This window comes from Phascolarctos cinereus, unplaced genomic scaffold (assembly GCF_003287225.1).
Source record: "Phascolarctos cinereus isolate Bilbo 61053 unplaced genomic scaffold, phaCin_HiC Scaffold_4;HRSCAF=312, whole genome shotgun sequence".
NCBI classification, from domain to species: Eukaryota; Metazoa; Chordata; class Mammalia; order Diprotodontia; family Phascolarctidae; genus Phascolarctos; species Phascolarctos cinereus.
This window is the reverse complement of record NW_027555847.1, coordinates 524,914,573-524,932,068: the sequence shown is the minus strand read 5'-3', so window position 1 is coordinate 524,932,068 and position 17,496 is coordinate 524,914,573. Positions and strand designations below refer to the sequence as shown.

Here is a 17,496-nt window from a genome sequence, read left to right as displayed (position 1 = left end):
TATGGCTTTTTTTGAAGGCATTCAGCTAGGGAATAGCCACTATCTACTTGAATAGCATTTCTTGCTTTTATATACATAGTTCTTTAGGAATTGCCATGGTGTTTGTTTTCTTTCTGACATTAAACCTTCTGAAATTAGCTTCTTTGCAATCTCAGTTCATAGATTCTAGGTTTGTGAGGAGTAGTCCAGCAAGTGTAGCTGGATTATGAAGTGCAAGAGGCAGTCAGATTTTACAGTGGATAGAGTGCTGGATTTAGAGACAAGAAGTAAGTTCAAATCCAACTTCAGAAACTTCCTAGCTGTGTGACCTTGACTAAGTCACTTAACCCTGATTGCCACTGGAGAAGGAAAGGGCAAACCTCTCCAGGATCTTTACCAAGAAAACTGCATGTAGAAAGGTTCATGGAATTACAGAGTCAGAAGCGACTAAAAAACTGAACAACAACAACAAAGTGCATGGTGGCGAATAAAATGTAGAAAGTCCAAAAAGGTATTTAGGGTATCTCTCTCATCCTCTCACTAACTCCCTCACTTTCTATCCTTTTCTCTTTCTCTCTCCTTCCCTCTCTTTTCAATCCTCTCTATCCTTTCTTCCCCTTCTACCCCCATTTCTCCAACTCTCACTCACTCCCTTGCTCTCTATCCCTCTCTCTTTCCCTCCCTCTCCCTCTTTCTCACTCTTTCACATACTATCTCTCCATTCCTCCCTCTATTTTTCTCCTCTTTCCCTCTTTCCCACCCTCCATCTCTCTCTCTCTCTCTCTCTCTCTCTCTCTCTCTCTCTCTCTCTCACACACACACACACACACACACACACACATAAACACACACACACACACACACATAAACACACACACACACAATAGAGATTATGTGATTTGACGAGGCTCACATTACTAGTCTGGTAGTGAAGATGCCAAACATTGAACTTTATTTGATCCTAGAGGTAACAAGCAACATTGGGAGTTTATTGAGTTGGAAAGGTGGAAAAAGGGCAATGTCAGACATGCAAACTTCAGGACTTTCACTATCCTAGTTGATTTCCTTTAGACACTTTTGAGATTTCTCTTTTAATGCAGACTACAGTTGTATGAAAGTTACAATTTCATGCTGTTACTCTTTTAAAACATCCTATCTAATGACCCCTCCAGCTCTGAAGTTGTGAGAATTTCTTGCTTGTTTTCTGTATCTTTATTCCCTTGTCAGCATTCTTCCCTTTTACTAGTCCTTTCACTAGACAATTCCTGGTACTCAAATGGTCTCTGCAGCTTTGGAAAAATGAGAGTAATAGGTGTTCAAGTAAGACCACTTTTTCATCTTTGCTGATTTTACTTATGAGCTGGCATATATTTCTTTTAATATTTGCAAAATTCAAACTCTGTACAATGCTGGCATAATACTCTGCAAAATACTGTATAATACTGTTACTGTTTTAAAAATAATCAGTGTTATTTCTCGCTGTCATTGTAGCATAAAGAATGTTATTTGCCATAAGATCTATTTTTCCCATGAAGTTTAAATCTAAAATAGTTAATATTGTTAATAGCTTAAAAAACCTCTATACCTTTATAATTCTATGTAGTTTTTATATCTTTAATTATGATCCTAAAAATTATGCTTAGACCACAAATTTATTAACTTATATTGGTTTTAAAGGCTCAAGTGAGAAAAGATGCTACATAATATTTTTCCAAGGGGTCCTCCCTCTTCCACTCCATAGTTGGACAGTTTCTGACAGAAAATGTGTGATGGTAACAACTTTTCATGGTGAACCATGAGAAGCTTAATGGAAAGTGAATTTTAATTAAGTCAAGAAACATAGGTCTGAAAATTATGCCTGATTCATTAACTAGCTGTGATGCTAGCAGAGTTCCTTAACTTCCCAGAGCCTCAGCTTTCCTCCTCTTTCAAATGGATAGAAACACTTACATTACTCATTTAGCAAGGTTCTTGTATGCAAATCACTTTGTAAACTTTAAGCCCTGCACAAGTAGATTGATAATTCCAGAGTCATGAAGCATAGTTATTTCAGTCAAGGAAAATAAAAGCCAGGTAGGATTTAGTTCTACAGCTTCAAAAAGTCAAGGATTATGATATTGTTTTTTTTCCTTTTGATCTTGTTGGCACATGTGGCTAGTTTTTCTGAGACTTAAACGGAATATAGCAAGCCAAGTGCCTGACTGGGGCCTATAAAGACATGACTTTGACACGTTTATTTACTAAATAATTTTTGTACCCTCTCAGTCCCCTAGAAATTGCTTCTACTCATCAAACCTTGCTATTTAGATAGCACATAGGATTGCTGCTTAATAATTCAATTTCACTCTTGTTTAAATTTCATACAAAATAAAAATGAATTACAAAGCATATATGCAATATATTCTTAAGTTTTCAGATTAACATGAGCTATACATCTTGTGACTGGATATAGAACAAAAATGTCAGGAATTATGCTCCAAATATTATGTTCTAAGTAGATTTCAACATAAGGAATATCTATGATGATGTCAGTATAAGGAATTATCTCAGTCCATGTATGACTTGGTAGATATATCTTCATAAAGTCCCTGAGACACAAAAAACATTAAATATCTTTTACTTCTTCACAAAACTAGTAAGTATCAATACCTGAATTTCAAATTAGGTCTTCCTAATGCTAAATAGAGCATTCTCTGTACTATGCCATGCCACTGCTTTTAAATATGTATAATGTAATCCATAAGTTATTGTTCTGCTATTACTAGGAGCAAGTTATTTGGAAAACCAATGCACTTTTTATTTCTTCATCATTGTAAATGTCACATGGATTAAATTTAAATATACTTGCTATATTAACCTTTACATAAAAATCTCCTCCAAAATATCTTTTAACTATATAGTTAAGCTGAGCAGTTTCTTTATAGCACAAATCATGAATTGCTTCAAATATAACTTTTGATGAAATTTTTATTGTAAGATTATGTACATCCATATGAGAAAAAATGGCGACCAACCTGTTCATATGGAGAATCTAATATTATAAAGCCAGAGGATCTTAGAATTCAAAGTCACTTTAGAGGTTATGTAGTCCATCTTTACATGCATTCAGTACAGAAAACCTTTCTATCACATCATCAGTAAGGGTAATCTATCCTGTGTTTTAACATTCCATATTTTGGAATACTTGATTTTGAAGGTCTCTTGCTTTAGAATTCTAAGATCTATGATTTATTAACTATCACTAATGCAAAAGTCACTATGTCATGACAGTCCTCTATATATTTGAAGACAGGAAAGTTGGATAAGGACACACTAATTTGTACACATCCTGCACATCTTCAATTTATCCTCCAAATACCATAGTTTTAATTTTTTCTTTTTTTTTTCTATTATAATTTTTTTATGAATTTATTTTGATTTATCAACAATCACTTCTATAAGCCTTTGAGTTGAAAATTTTTCTCCCCCTTCCTCCTCCCCACCCTCCCCAAGATGCTGCACAATCTGATATAGGCTTTACATTTAAATACCCATTAAACATATTTTCACATTAGTGAAGTTGTAAGTAAAAATTAAAACCAATAGGAGGAACCATCAGAAAGATGAAACAAAACTCAACAGAAGGTAAAAATAAGTGATAGCGATTCACTTCCATAGTTCTTTCTTTGGATGTGGACAGCATTTTCCATCCGAGGCCTCTGGAGATGTCTTAGATCCTTAATGCTGAGAAGGGTTCAGTTTAACAATCTTAGTCATCATAATGTGGCTGTTATTGTGTACAAAGTCCTCTTGGTTCTGCTCACTTCACTCAGCATCAGACCATATAAGTCTTTCCAGGTTTTTCTGAAGTCAGCCTGTTCATCATTTCTTATAGCACAATAGTATTCCATTACATTCATATACCACAACTTGCTCAGCCATTCCCCAATTGATGGGCATCCTCTCAATTTCCAATTCTTTGCCACCACAAAAAGAGCTGCTATGAATATTTTTGTACATGTGGGTCCTTTTCCCATTTGTTTGATCTCTTTGGGATATAGCCCTAGAAGTGCTATTGCTGGATCAAAGGGTATGCACATTTTTGTAGCCCTTTGGGCATAGTTCCAAATTGTTCTCCAAAATGGTTGGATCATTTCACAACTCCACCAACAATGTATTAGTGTTCCAATTTTCCCACATCTTCTCCAACATTTATCATTTTCCTGTTTTGTCATGTTGGCCAATCTGATAGGTGTGATGTGGTACCTCAGAGTTGTTTTGATTTGCATTTCTCTAATCAATAACGATTTAGAGCATTTTTTCATATGACTATAGATGGCTTTAATTTCTTCATCTGAGAACTGTCTGTTCATATCCTTTGACCATTTATCAATTGGGGAATGGCTTTGTGTTCTTATAAATTTGTCTTAATTCTCTATATATTTTAGAAATGAGGCTTTATCAGAGAGACAGGTTTTAAAAATTCTTTCCCCGTTTTCTACCTTCCTTCTAATCTTAGTTGCATTGGCTTTGTTTGTGCAAAAACTTTTCAATTTAATGTAAACAAATTTATCCATTTTGCTTTTCATAATGTTCTCTATCTCCTGTTTGGTCATGAATTTTCCTGTTCTCCGTAGATCTGATAGGTAAACTATTCCTTATTCTCCCAGTTTACTTATGGTATCAGCTTTTATGTCTAAGTCATGAACTCATTTTGACTTTATTTTGGTATATGGTGTGAGATTTGGGCCTATGCCTAGTATCTGCCATACTCTTTTCCAGTTTTCCCGGCAGTTTTTTTCAAAGAGTGGGTTCTTATCCCAGAAGTTGGGGTCTTGGGTTTATCAAATAATAGATTACTATAGTCATTGACTTCTGTGTCTTGCATATTTAACCTATTCCATTGATCCACCTCCCTATTTCTTAGCCAATACCAAGCAGTTTTGATGATTGCTGCTTTATAATACAATTTAAGATCTGAATTGCTAGGCCACTTTCCCCTGAATTTCTTTTCATTAGTTCTTTTGATATTCTGGACCTTTTGTTTTTCCAAATGAATCGTGTTATTATGTTTTCTAACTCTACAAAATAATTTCTTGGTAGTTTGATTGGTATGGCATTGAATAAGTCAATTAGGTTAGGGAGGATTGTCATTTTTATTATATTAGCTCAGCCTACCCATGAGCAATTGATGCTTTTCCAATTATTTAGATCTGATTTTATTTATGTGAAAAGAGTTTTGTAATTGTGTTCATAAACTTCCTGGGTTTGAATAACATGGTTTTAAATGCTCATTTTTGGCAAATAAAGATATCAAAAATAAATAATGCAATATAAATCATTATAACTCTGAGAAGTGAACCATACTTTTATTTTTAATTTCCTAATGTTGTATATTATCAAATATTCAGTATCAAGTTAATTGTAAATCAGAGGGGTTTATTTTTGCCAAAGTTTTTGTTTTGTGTCATGGAAGATATCATGTCCAAGTGGGAAAAGGTTTATACTATGGATGAAAAAGAGTTCAAAATTCTGATTTAAAAGGGATCTTCATTTAGTTGGTTGCATTGTGTTTATTGCAGAAAGCCTCAATAGAGTATCATGAGGTTTGCTCAGTGACATCCAGAGGCATTCAGATGAAAATAATCTGGCAATTCACACTGGAAAAATCAAATCATTATTGCCCAGATTATGGTATAGAGGTGAATGGAAAGCTTATTTAGTTAGTTCACCTATCTTTTACAAAAAAGGGAGATTGTAATAAATAGGAAAAACTGTAAAATACAGGTAAATTATGTGGGCTGACTTACCTTTAAGAGATGGTATATCACATTCAGTAACCACAAGCTTCTACCAACAACAATCTTTTAAAAAAATCAATATTCACTTTGTCATGGCTGTGTGTCATGGAATGTCAAGGCCTTTGGTACTGTCAGTCAGAATAGCTTGTGGAAAATCATGGCAAAATTTGGTTGCCGAGGTAAGTTCATCAGCATTGTACATCAATTTCATGATGACATGATTCCTTAGTTTCTGGATAATAAATGAGGCTCTTGTTTTTTTCCCATTCACAAATGAAGCGAAGCTGGGCTTTGTGATTGCCCCCCCCATGCCTTTTAGCATGATGTTTTCAGTGGAATTGTCAGATAGTTTCAGTGAGGACTAAACTAGCATCTACTGCACTGATGGTAAATTATTTAAGTTGAAAAGGCTAAAAGAAAAAAATAAAGGGAGAGTTGGTACGTAACATTTTGTTTGCAAATGATTGTGCATTCAATACAGCCACTGAGACTCAGATGCAACAAAGTATGAATTGATTCTCTGTTGCTTTTGGCCTGACAATGCATATCTAAATAAATAAATAAACAAACAAACAAACAAATAAATAAAGAGCAGAGATTCTCTACTGGGCAGCACCATACCATCAAAATATTTTGAATGCTGCAGATAAATTCACTTACCTTGGCAATATACTTTCCAGTGACGTCCACACATAGATGATGAGGTTAACACACACATTGCCAGAGCTAGCTCAGTGTTTGGAAGGCTCCACAAAATATAGGAGAAAAGAGGTATTAGACTCCCTAACAAATTGAAGGTCTACAGAGTTGTTGTGCTGATTGAATGCCTGTGAAACTTGGAAGTATACCACTGCCATGCCAGTCTTTTTGACTTGTCTTAGAAAGATTCTGAAGATCACTTAGCAGGATAAGGTACTAGACACTGAAGTCCTTTCTCAAGTTGAACTATCAATCATTCAAATTTTACTATAGATAGCACACCTTTAATGGACTGGCCACATTGTTTGAATGCTCAATGTATGCTTGCTGAAAAGACTATTTTACAGAGAACTCACACAAGGCAATCATTCACACGGAAGTCAGAAGAAGTGATATGAGGATATTCTATCTGAAGAACTTTGGAATCAATTGTTAGACATACTACTATGTACATCAGAGGGGCAGCTAGGTGGGACAAGGGGCAGCTAGATGGCACAGTGGATAGAGTAGCTTGGCCTGGAGTCAGGAGGACCTGAGTTCAAATCTTGTATCAGACACATGATACTCACTAGCTGTGTGACTCTGGGGAAGTCACTTAACCCCAATGGCCTCATCAAAAAATAAGTATATAACTATGTATGTCAGACAGATGTACTAGCATAGGAGCAGACAGCATGGTGTGCCTGTATCAAAGAAGTTTCTGTGTTTTATGATAAAAGCAGAATTGCAATAGCTTAAAAGAAACATGAGATACACAAAGTCAGAGACATCTGCTTTCCAAATGTTCACATGGACTACGTGTGCCTGATCTGTGGTAGAGCGTATTGAACTCTTACTGATGTGATCAGACACAGTCAGATGTGTTGTTCCTTGACCCTAACAGAATGATGTTGTTTTGGTCTTCTTTGAGAATGAAGGACAAAAACCAACAACAAACATGGAACACCATAATTTCAAAATTGAACTTGTCCTGCTACAAACAACTAGGCTGCAGTGTGTTAACAGTGCCATACAACACTTTTTTTTCACTTTGGACCTGCAGTCCATTAAAACCTCAAAAACCTCTTGTATATGAACTGTTTTCTATAAAGTTTCTCTTTTTACCCCCAAGATTGCCTTTTCCTTATATTTATTCAGCTTTGCCATTTACAATGGCTCAATAATCACATTCTTTAATACATTTGGATGAGCCCCAGAAAGATTAAGTGAACTGCCCAACATTAAATAAAGTTGCAAATTAGGCACTAACACCTGACAGTTAATTTCATTTCATTTCATTTCATTTAACAAATATTTACTAATTCCCTGTTATAAAAAAGACATTGATTTGGATTTAAAAAGTGCACAATCATTCATTCTTGATACTCAATAAGTCCATATTATACCATGAGGACACAAAAATATAATAAAGGAAAGACTTCACTAGAGCTAAGGAGAGAGTTAGATAATCAATAGTCTCTGAGAAAATTTGAAGAAGAAGCTATCATGTTCTGCTAAGGGGATATGTGGATACTGAATAGAAAAAGTTGCACCTGCAGCTGGGCCTTGAAGGCAGAAGAGGATTTTAACAGGAAGCGCTGTGGAAAGAGTTTATTTAGTGCATGCTGGTTAGTCAGAGAAAATTCACAGAGGACAAAGAATATACTAGAAATAGTAAGCACAGCTGAGTTGTGTTGGAATATAGAACACATAAACAGGAATGAGTAATATTAAGCAAGTGTTGAAAGGTAAGTTAAGAAAACCAAATTACTAGTAAAAGAAAACCAAATTATTAGTATCAAGAATGAAAAGGGAGAAGCTACCACCAAGGAAAAGGAAATTAAAACAATAATTAGGAATTATTTTGCCCAACTATATGCCAACAAATTTGACAATCTTAGTGAAATGGATACATATTTACAAAAAATATAAATTGCCCAGATTAACCAAAGAGGAAGTAAAATACTTAAATAACCCCATCTCAGAAAAAGAAATTGGACAAGCCATTGATGACCTCCCTAGGAAAAAATCTCCAGGGCCAGATGGATTTACAAGTAAATTCTATCAAACATTTAAAGAACAATTAATCCCAATATTATATAGACTATTTGGGAAAATAAGTAAAGAAGGAGTCTTACCAAATTCTATTTATGACACAGATATGGTATTGATACTTAAATGAGGAAGAGTCAAAATAGAGAAAGAAAATAATAGACCAATTTCTCTAATGAATATAGATGCAAAAATTTTAAACAAAATACTAGCAAGTAGATTGCAGAAACTAATCACAAGAATAATACACCATGACCAGATAGGATTTATACCAGGAATGCAGGGTTTGTTCAATATTAGGAAAACTATCAGCATCATTGAGCATATCAACAACATAACCAACAGAAACCACATGGTCATCTCAATAGATGCAGAAAAAGCTTTTGATAAAATACAACACCCATTCGTATTAAAAACACTAAAAAGCATAGCTATAAATGGAGTCTTCCTTAAAATAATATAGCATTATCTAAAACCTTCAGCAAGCATTATATGTAATGGGGACAGGCTAGAAGCATTTCCAATAAGATGGGGTGAAACAAGGATGTCCATTATCACCACTGTTATTCATATTGTACTGGAAACTTAGCTTTAGCAATAAGAGAAGAAAAAGAAATTGAAGTCATTAAAATAGGCAAAGAAGAAACAAAGCTATCACTCTTTGCAGATGACAGCATGATATACTTAGAGAACCCTAGAGAAACAAGTGAAAAACTACTTGAAATAATAAACAACTTCAACAAAGTTGCAGGCTATAAAATAAACCCACATAAATCATCAGCATTTCTATATATTACCAACAAAGCCCAACAGCAAGAGATAGAAAGAGAAATCCCATTTAAACTTATTGTAGACATTATAAAATATTTAGGAGTCTACCTACCGAAACAAACCCAGGAACTCTATGAACACAATTACAAAACACTTTTCACACAAACAAAATCAGATCTAAATAATTGGAAAAACATCAATTGCTCATGGGTAGGCTGAGCTAATATAATAAAAATGACAATCCTCCCTAACCTAATTGACTTATTCAATGCCATACCAATCAAACTACCAAGAAATTATTTTGTAGAGTTAGAAAACATAATAACACGATTCATTTGGAAAAAACAAAAGGTCCAGAATATCAAAGGAACTAATGAAAAGAAATTCAGGGGAAAGTGGCCTAGCAATTCAGATCTTAAATTGTATTATAAAGCAGCAATCATCAAAACTGCTTGGAACTAATGAAAAGAAATTCAGGGGAAAGTGGCCTAGCAATTCAGATCTTAAATTGTATTATAAAGCAGCAATCATCAAAACTGCTTGGTATTGGCTAAGAAATAGGGAGGTGGATCAATGGAATAGGTTAAATATGCAAGACACAGAAGTCAATGACTATAGTAATCTATTATTTGATAAACCCAAGACCCCAACTTCTGGGATAAGAACCCACTCTTTGAAAAAAACTGCCGGGAAAACTGGAAAAGAGTATGGCAGATACTAGGCATAGGCCCAAATCTCACACCATATACCAAAATAAAGTCAAAATGAGTTCATGACTTAGACATAAAAGCTGATACCATAAGTAAACTGGGAGAATAAGGAATAGTTTACCTATCAGATCTACGGAGAACAGGAAAATTCATGACCAAACAGGAGATAGAGAACATTATGAAAAGCAAAATGGATAAATTTGTTTACATTAAATTGAAAAGTTTTTGCACAAACAAAGCCAATGCAACTAAGATTAGAAGGAAGGTAGAAAACGGGGAAAGAATTTTTAAAACCTGTCTCTCTGATAAAGCCCTCATTTCTAAAATATATAGAGAATTAAGACAAATTTATAAGAACACAAGCCATTCTCCAATTGATAAATGGTCAAAGGATATGAACAGACAGTTCTCAGATGAAGAAATTAAAGCCATCTATAGTCATATAAAAAATGCTCTAAAATCGTTATTGATTAGAGAAATGCAAATCAAAACAACTCTGAGGTACCACATCACACTTATCAGATTGGCCAACATGACAAAACAGGAAAATGATAAATGTTGGAGAAGATGTGGGAAAATTGGAACACTAATACATTGTTGGTGGAGTTGTGAAATGATCCAACCATTTTGGAGAACAATTTGGGACTATGCCCAAAGGGCTACAAAAATGTGTATACCCTTAGATCCAGCTATAGCACTTCTAGGGCTATATCCCAAAGAGATCAAACAAATGGGAAAAGGACCCACATGTACAAAAATATTCATAGCAGCTCTTTTTGTGTTGGCAAAGAGTTGGAAATTGAGAGGATGCCCATCAATTGGGGAATGGCTGAGCAAGTTGTAGTATATGAATGTAATGGAATACTATTGTGCTAGAAGAAATGATGAACAGGCTGACTTCAGAAAAACCTGGAAAGACTTATATGGTCTGATGCTGAGTGAAGTGAGCAGAACCAAGAGGACTTTGTGCACAATAACAGCCACATTATGCGATGACTAAGATTGTTAAACTGAATCCTTCTCAGCATTATGAGGACCTAAGACATCTCCAGAGGCCTCAGGGATGGAAAATACTGTCCACATCCAAAGAAAGAACTATGGAAGTTGAATCGCTATCACTTATTTTTGCTTTCTGTTGAGTTTTGTTTCATCTTTCTGATGGTTCCTCCTATTGGTTTTAATTTTTACTTACAATTTCACTAATGCGAAAATATGCTTAATGGGTATTTAAATGTAAAGCCTATATCAGATTGTGCAGCATCTTGGGGAGGGTGGGGAGGAGGAAGGGGGAGAAAAACCTTTAAACTCAAAAGCATATAGAAGTGATTGTTGATAAATCAAAATAATTTAATAAAATTTAAAAAAAGAAAAAAAGAAAAAACAAAGGTAAGTTGTAGCCAAATTGTAGAGACTGATATGACAGAGAAAAGAGTTTATTTTTTTCTTCCTATGACTAGTAAGAAGTCAGTTACTGAAAATTTTTGAGGTGAGGAATCACATTCACAGTTGTGGTAGTAAGGTTAGTTTAATACAGGTCCTAAATTATCAAACAAAAAGAAAACATAACTTTGAAGGATGGTGAAATATTAAAATTCTGTTCTTTTTAAATATGGTTTGAAATAAATGAGCTGCTGAAGTGAGCTTACAGTATTTATCTTCACAAATAAGTTTATAATACTATTGACATATTCTCAAATAATTTTATCTGTACTGGGAATCTTTAAATGGCTGTTGACCTAATTTTAGAATTCACAGAGCTTTGTGTCACAGTATAATTCACATGTGACAATTATTTGCCCACCCATTCTCAAAGAAAATGGAACCATATCAAGTACTAAAAATCATGTTAATATTTAATGTTTTAAAGAAATTGCAGAGGTTTTTTTTTTTAAACTGCTCTCAGGTGTAGCCAAATTGAATAACGTTTAAAGTTTTCTAGAAGCTAAAAGATTCAGGAAATATTTTCTCATTGCGTAGTTAAAGAATATTTAATATACTTCTGAGAGCTACAGAAGGACAGAAAATTGTACAGAAGATAAATAATAGAAGATGATGGAGCCCCACAGTTTTCTCTGATACTCAACTGGGTCTCCTTTTCCCTATTTAAGTCTTAAAACAAATAAACAAACAAACAAAACAACCCCTAAAAGCCAAGTAATAGTCTATGAATGTTGAATTGATACCTACTTATAATAATAATAATTCACAACGATGTATCACCAGAAGGCTTATGAAGTGCCCTCCTTTTCAAAATCCTTTAAAGCAACTAATACAAGGATCATAACCATGTGACTTGCCTACAGAGATGTAAGTGACTGAACCAGGATTCATATACACTTCTTCTGATTGTGAGACTAAAGCTGTTTTCACTGTGCCTCACTAGTTTGTATTTTAATCTAGAATAGAAGTGAAGCATGTAAAAAAAAATCTTGATTTGTATTAAGTGTGAACAGTTCAGTTTTCAGAGATCAGGTACAAAGAGATGCTATAGAATTCAACAAATTTTGACTGCATGGATATTTATTTAGTTCCTGACATGTGTAAAGAATTATGCTCAGGTTGAGGTAGACAGAAATGTGTCCTATCTAAAGGAATTTATGTGAGAGAGCAAATTAAAGGAGGGAGCATGCACCCAAATTACTAAAATAAAACTAGAATAAGGTAATTACATAAGAATGATAGAAACAAAGGGCTAGAAAAGATCTGAGGAGGGAAAAAAGTACTCTTTAGGAAGCAGAAAGAGTTCCAAACAGGGCAGCATTTCAGCTATCTTGAATTACGAGGAAGAATTCAAAAGGTAGAATTGTGCGGGAAGGCATTTCACAAACAGAGAGTGCTGTTGACAAAAGCACAGAATTGTGGTCATGAACAGGTAAACAGTCCAAGATGCCGAGAACATAAACTGCAGAAGAAAAATTACATGCAATAAGGCTAGAATGTACATGTGTATGACTTTTGTTATTAATTTTGTTGTGACCCATAATATACAAATCCCATTTTATTCACAGCTATAACTTCTCCTGTCCCGCTACTGTAATCCCCTCAAACTGATACAAAGACATTTAGGGCACAGTATCAGCTCTCCTGAAAGCTCTTCCATAAGAAGAAGAATACAATATCTACACAAATTGGCAATAGTCTGCAATAAATGCATATTTCATATATTGTACAAGCTTTTTAAAAGTAGCTCCTTATTGCCTCTTGAATCAAATTTAATCCCTTAAGTTTGGCATATAAAATTCTCTACAACCTGGATCCAGTCTATCTGTGCAGATTATTGAACATTACTTTCACTCATTCACCCCTGCATTATAGCCAAACTGTCCTACTTGCTCTTCCCAATGCAAGCCCCTTGATTCCCTATCTCTGTGCCTTTGTATAGGATATCACTCATGCCAAGAATGTCTTTCCTCCTCATTTACAATTCTTCAAATCCCTAGTTTCCTGTGAAACTTGGATAAAGTATTACCTCCTAAATAATTAACATATGCCTAATTATATCCTACACATCTTTGCAAGCCAGCAGCCAAATCCCATTCCCAATCCTCATGACACATTTTCTTTTTCCATTCCCCTCAACTCTCCCAATCCAAAGTCCCAAACTAATACTATCTTACCCATTTTGCTATGCTCTCTAGAATATCTCATTTATAGGCAACATGCTCCTTAATCTTAAATATTTTCCTATCCCACTCTTTCCATCTCCTAGTAATCACTGCAACCTGGATGCTCTCTGATGAAAAAACTTCCCTGGCTAACTTTTTATCTGTACTGGCCATACCTTTACTCCTTCCTCTTGGCTCACTGATCAAGGTGAGGGATGTTGAATACTATTCACTCCATATTGTCACTCCCAGGTTCTCCTGCTACTTTCATCACTCTTAAACCTCTCCTCCTTGTGGTTTCATAAAATCCACATCTTCCACCAATCAAAATCCTCATAACTTTTGACTACAGACCTCTAAGTCACTTCTCCTCCTTCTTCAATTAAGTTCAGTACCTGATTTTTCTTTATTCCCCAACTTCTGTCCTCATACTTGAGAACTTCAGCATACCTATTGATTCTCTTTCAGACAACTTAACCACTCAGTTCCTCAATCTATTCACTTCTCATGACCTACTTCTCTACCCTACCTCAACCACACACAAAAACAGACATACTCTTGATTTTGCTATCATCCAGAACTGCAACATCCCTAGTCCCTAAGGCTCACAACCTAAGTATCATCCTTGACCATGTACTATTTCTCACCTTCCATATGCAAACTATTACCAAGGCCTGTCAATTTTATCTTTACATCTCTCCAATATGACTTCTTTTTTTCCTCTGATAATGCCACCATCCTGGTACAGAACCTTTTCACTGTACACTTGGACCAGTGCTGCAATAGCTTTCTGATGTGTCTGCCTGCAACAAGTCTTTCCCCATTTAAGTCTATCCTCCATTCGACCATCAAAGTGTTTTCTTAAAATTTAGGTTTGACCATATCATCACTCCCAAAATCAATAAACTCCAATGACTCTTTATTATATCCAAAATAAATACAAAATCCTCCATTTGGCTTTCAAAGTCTTTCATAACCTAGCCCCCATGTCCACCTTTCCAGTCTTTCTACTCCCTGCTCCCTACCACATATTTCTTTCATTTAGTGTCACTGGCCTCCTTACAGTTTCATAAACAAGATACTGTATCTTTCATTTCCATTAATTTTCTCTTGCTGACTCCCATGCCTGGAATCCTCTTCCTCTTCATCTGTCCTTCCTGGCTTTTCTGGTTTCCCTTTAGTTGCAGTTAAAATACCATCTACTACAGGAAGCTTTACCCAGCCTTTCTTAATTCTAGCCCCTTCCATTATTTCCTATTTATGTTGTGTAGATAAAATTTGTTTCTACATAGTTGTTTGCTTGTTCTCTACATTAGATTTTAAGCTTCTTGAGGTCAGTAACTTTCTTTTGACTCCATATCCTCAGAATGTAGTACAGTGCCTGGCACAAAGTAGGTACTTTATAAATGCTTATTGACTGACTGACAATAGTAGGGGTCTAATATCTATGTGCTGAATGAATTACTGAAATGAAATTAATTATTTATTCATGTGTTTATATTGTTTATACTTCCTTTAGAAGCATAACCTCTAGAGTCATGACAATGCTCTTTTGCCTGTATCTCCTTAAGCAGCAACACAAAGAAAAGAGCAGTAAATCTTTGATCATTAAAACTATTTTATTGGAGTCAGCCATGTTAAATGAAGTGAGAGGATAGCACTCCCCTTGGTAAGGATGGAAGAAGTCCTAGTGGTCTTTAGAACACATATACATAGTTAAGGCAGTGCCACCTACTCTATGGCATCAAACCATGGTTTGGGGTATATGGGGTATTCAAGGAGGACTAAGACCTCTAGTGTGAGGGCTTGTCAAGCCCTTTTCAGGATTGTTCATCCACCTTTGGTGTCTACCTAGCAGTAAACTCTTACCTGTGACTCCAAGAAGCTGTTACATTTACAGCTTGTCTCAAAAGACAGATCAAACCAGGTTGAGGGTAACCAACAGGCTCAAACGCATCCTTGAGTTGGGGGCTGGAAGGGGTGTGTCTACTTCGAGCACTTTAAGCTCCTGTCTTCCACTTCTCCACCCCCCCCCCCAATTTAGCAGATTAGAACAATTTGTTCCAAAGGCCATTAAGGCAGCTGAAGCAGGCACTATGGATTTCTTGCAGATTGATCAGATATTGAAGACACCAAGGTCATCTACCCCATCCCAGACCATTGTCAGTCATCTTTATTTTTGCCACTGGACTTCAACCACACTACAAGAGAGAGTGAGGCTGATGACTTTGTCAACTCTGCCTCACTTAAATCCAATTCAAAGATAAATGAAGACATCACTTCATGATGCCATTGGTCCTCTTCAAAAATGGAGGACAAACAACTGGATTCAGCTGTTATTTTTATATCTAATAGTATAGAGGAAATTTTATAAGAAAAATGATCCAATAGTGTTTTTTCCCCAGAAATTAGGAGAGTTAAGGAGGCACGACAATATACTTTGCAGTGACATTAGTTTTCATTCTTTTTGAGATATCATATATGTATGCTTAATGAATTTAATACTAACAACAAATAATATTTACATAGCACTTAGGTTTACAAACTGCATCACAAATATTATCTCCTTTGATCCTGACAATAAATCTGGGAAGTATTTCCTATTATGATCCCCATTTTTCAGATGAGGAAACTAAGAGGATTATGGTAAAGTAACTTAACCAGGTAGTTAAGCATTTGAGACCACATTTAAACTCATGTATTCCTCTCTCCAGGCTGGCTACTCTAGCTCCTATATCACCTAGCAGTCTCCAGACAGCTATGACCCCCATCTTATTCAATGCTTACTACTCTTTGTACTATGTAAAATACTACATTTCAACTATTTATTTAGAGTCAATGGACTCCAGTTTCCTCAACTCTACAATAAATTATTACTTAATAATCTCAAAGGTTTTGTGCATCTCTAAATTCTATAGTTTATTACAGAATAACTTTTGTTTTCATTTCATTTCAGAATAAGGGAGAATTATAATATATTACTCCAGTTTGGTCCTAATGAGGGATTTCATTGTTGTAATGAAACTCTTAGTGAGAAACTCCTTTTATCAATGTACATCAGCAATTATTGTTCAAGTCTTAGAAAATTGCCTGAGTCACTGAGTGTTTAGATAACTTGTCCAGATCACATAAATGATATTTGTTAGAGATGGGACTTGAATCCAGATCTTCCTTATTCTACTATTATATATTTATAATTAGAGAAGCTAGTGTAGTTTCAGATTAAAAACCTACAGTTCCCTATGCCATATGGCAAGGTAGGAAGAACATTCTATTTTTATGCCTTTCTACCTTCTTTTAGAAATGATTTTTTTAACCCCACCTCTTCTGCCGCCAAACATTTTGTATCCTCATGCTACTCTCAAATTATTCTCTTGTTATCCAGTATTTCCCACAAATATCTGTCTTTTCTTGTTAACTAGTCAGAGTTCTTATGCCCTAAATTTCCGTCAAATATTGATGAGATTATTTAATTAAAATAATTCACAATATCTTAATGAGGAAATAATGAATTATATAACTATAATTGATATAAACTATATATATATAAACATAATATATATAATGTATTTTTCAAATTGCATGTATAGTTTTCAACATTCATTTTATAAGATTTTGAGTTCCAAATTTTTCTCTCTGCTCTACTCTCCTTAAGACAAGTAATCTGATATAGAATATAAATGCATAATCATGCTAAACATATTTCCATATTTGTCATGTTGTGAAAGAAGAATCAGAACAAAAGGAAAAAAATGTATAGTTTTATAATGTTTAGACTCTGCATCAACTCTACCTTAACAATTTAATTCAATTCATTTTTATTTGAATTATTAAGCACCTTTGGGAATACAATATAAAAGTTCAAACTCTAGTGCTTGCAAAGTACGTGACCCCAGACAAATTATTTAATTTCTTGGAGTT

The 17,496-nt window shown here is 34.8% G+C and overlaps 1 protein-coding gene and 1 non-coding gene across 2 annotated transcripts in view; both read left to right on the top strand.

Moving 5' to 3' along the window:
• The window catches only part of CDH19 (cadherin 19), a 151,528-nt gene that overhangs the window by 26,875 nt on the left and 107,157 nt on the right, over positions 1-17,496 (top strand).
• Positions 15,210-15,333, top strand: LOC144457346 (U6atac minor spliceosomal RNA). The gene has a single exon (XR_013486660.1). It is a non-coding gene; the product is annotated as a U6atac minor spliceosomal RNA (small nuclear RNA).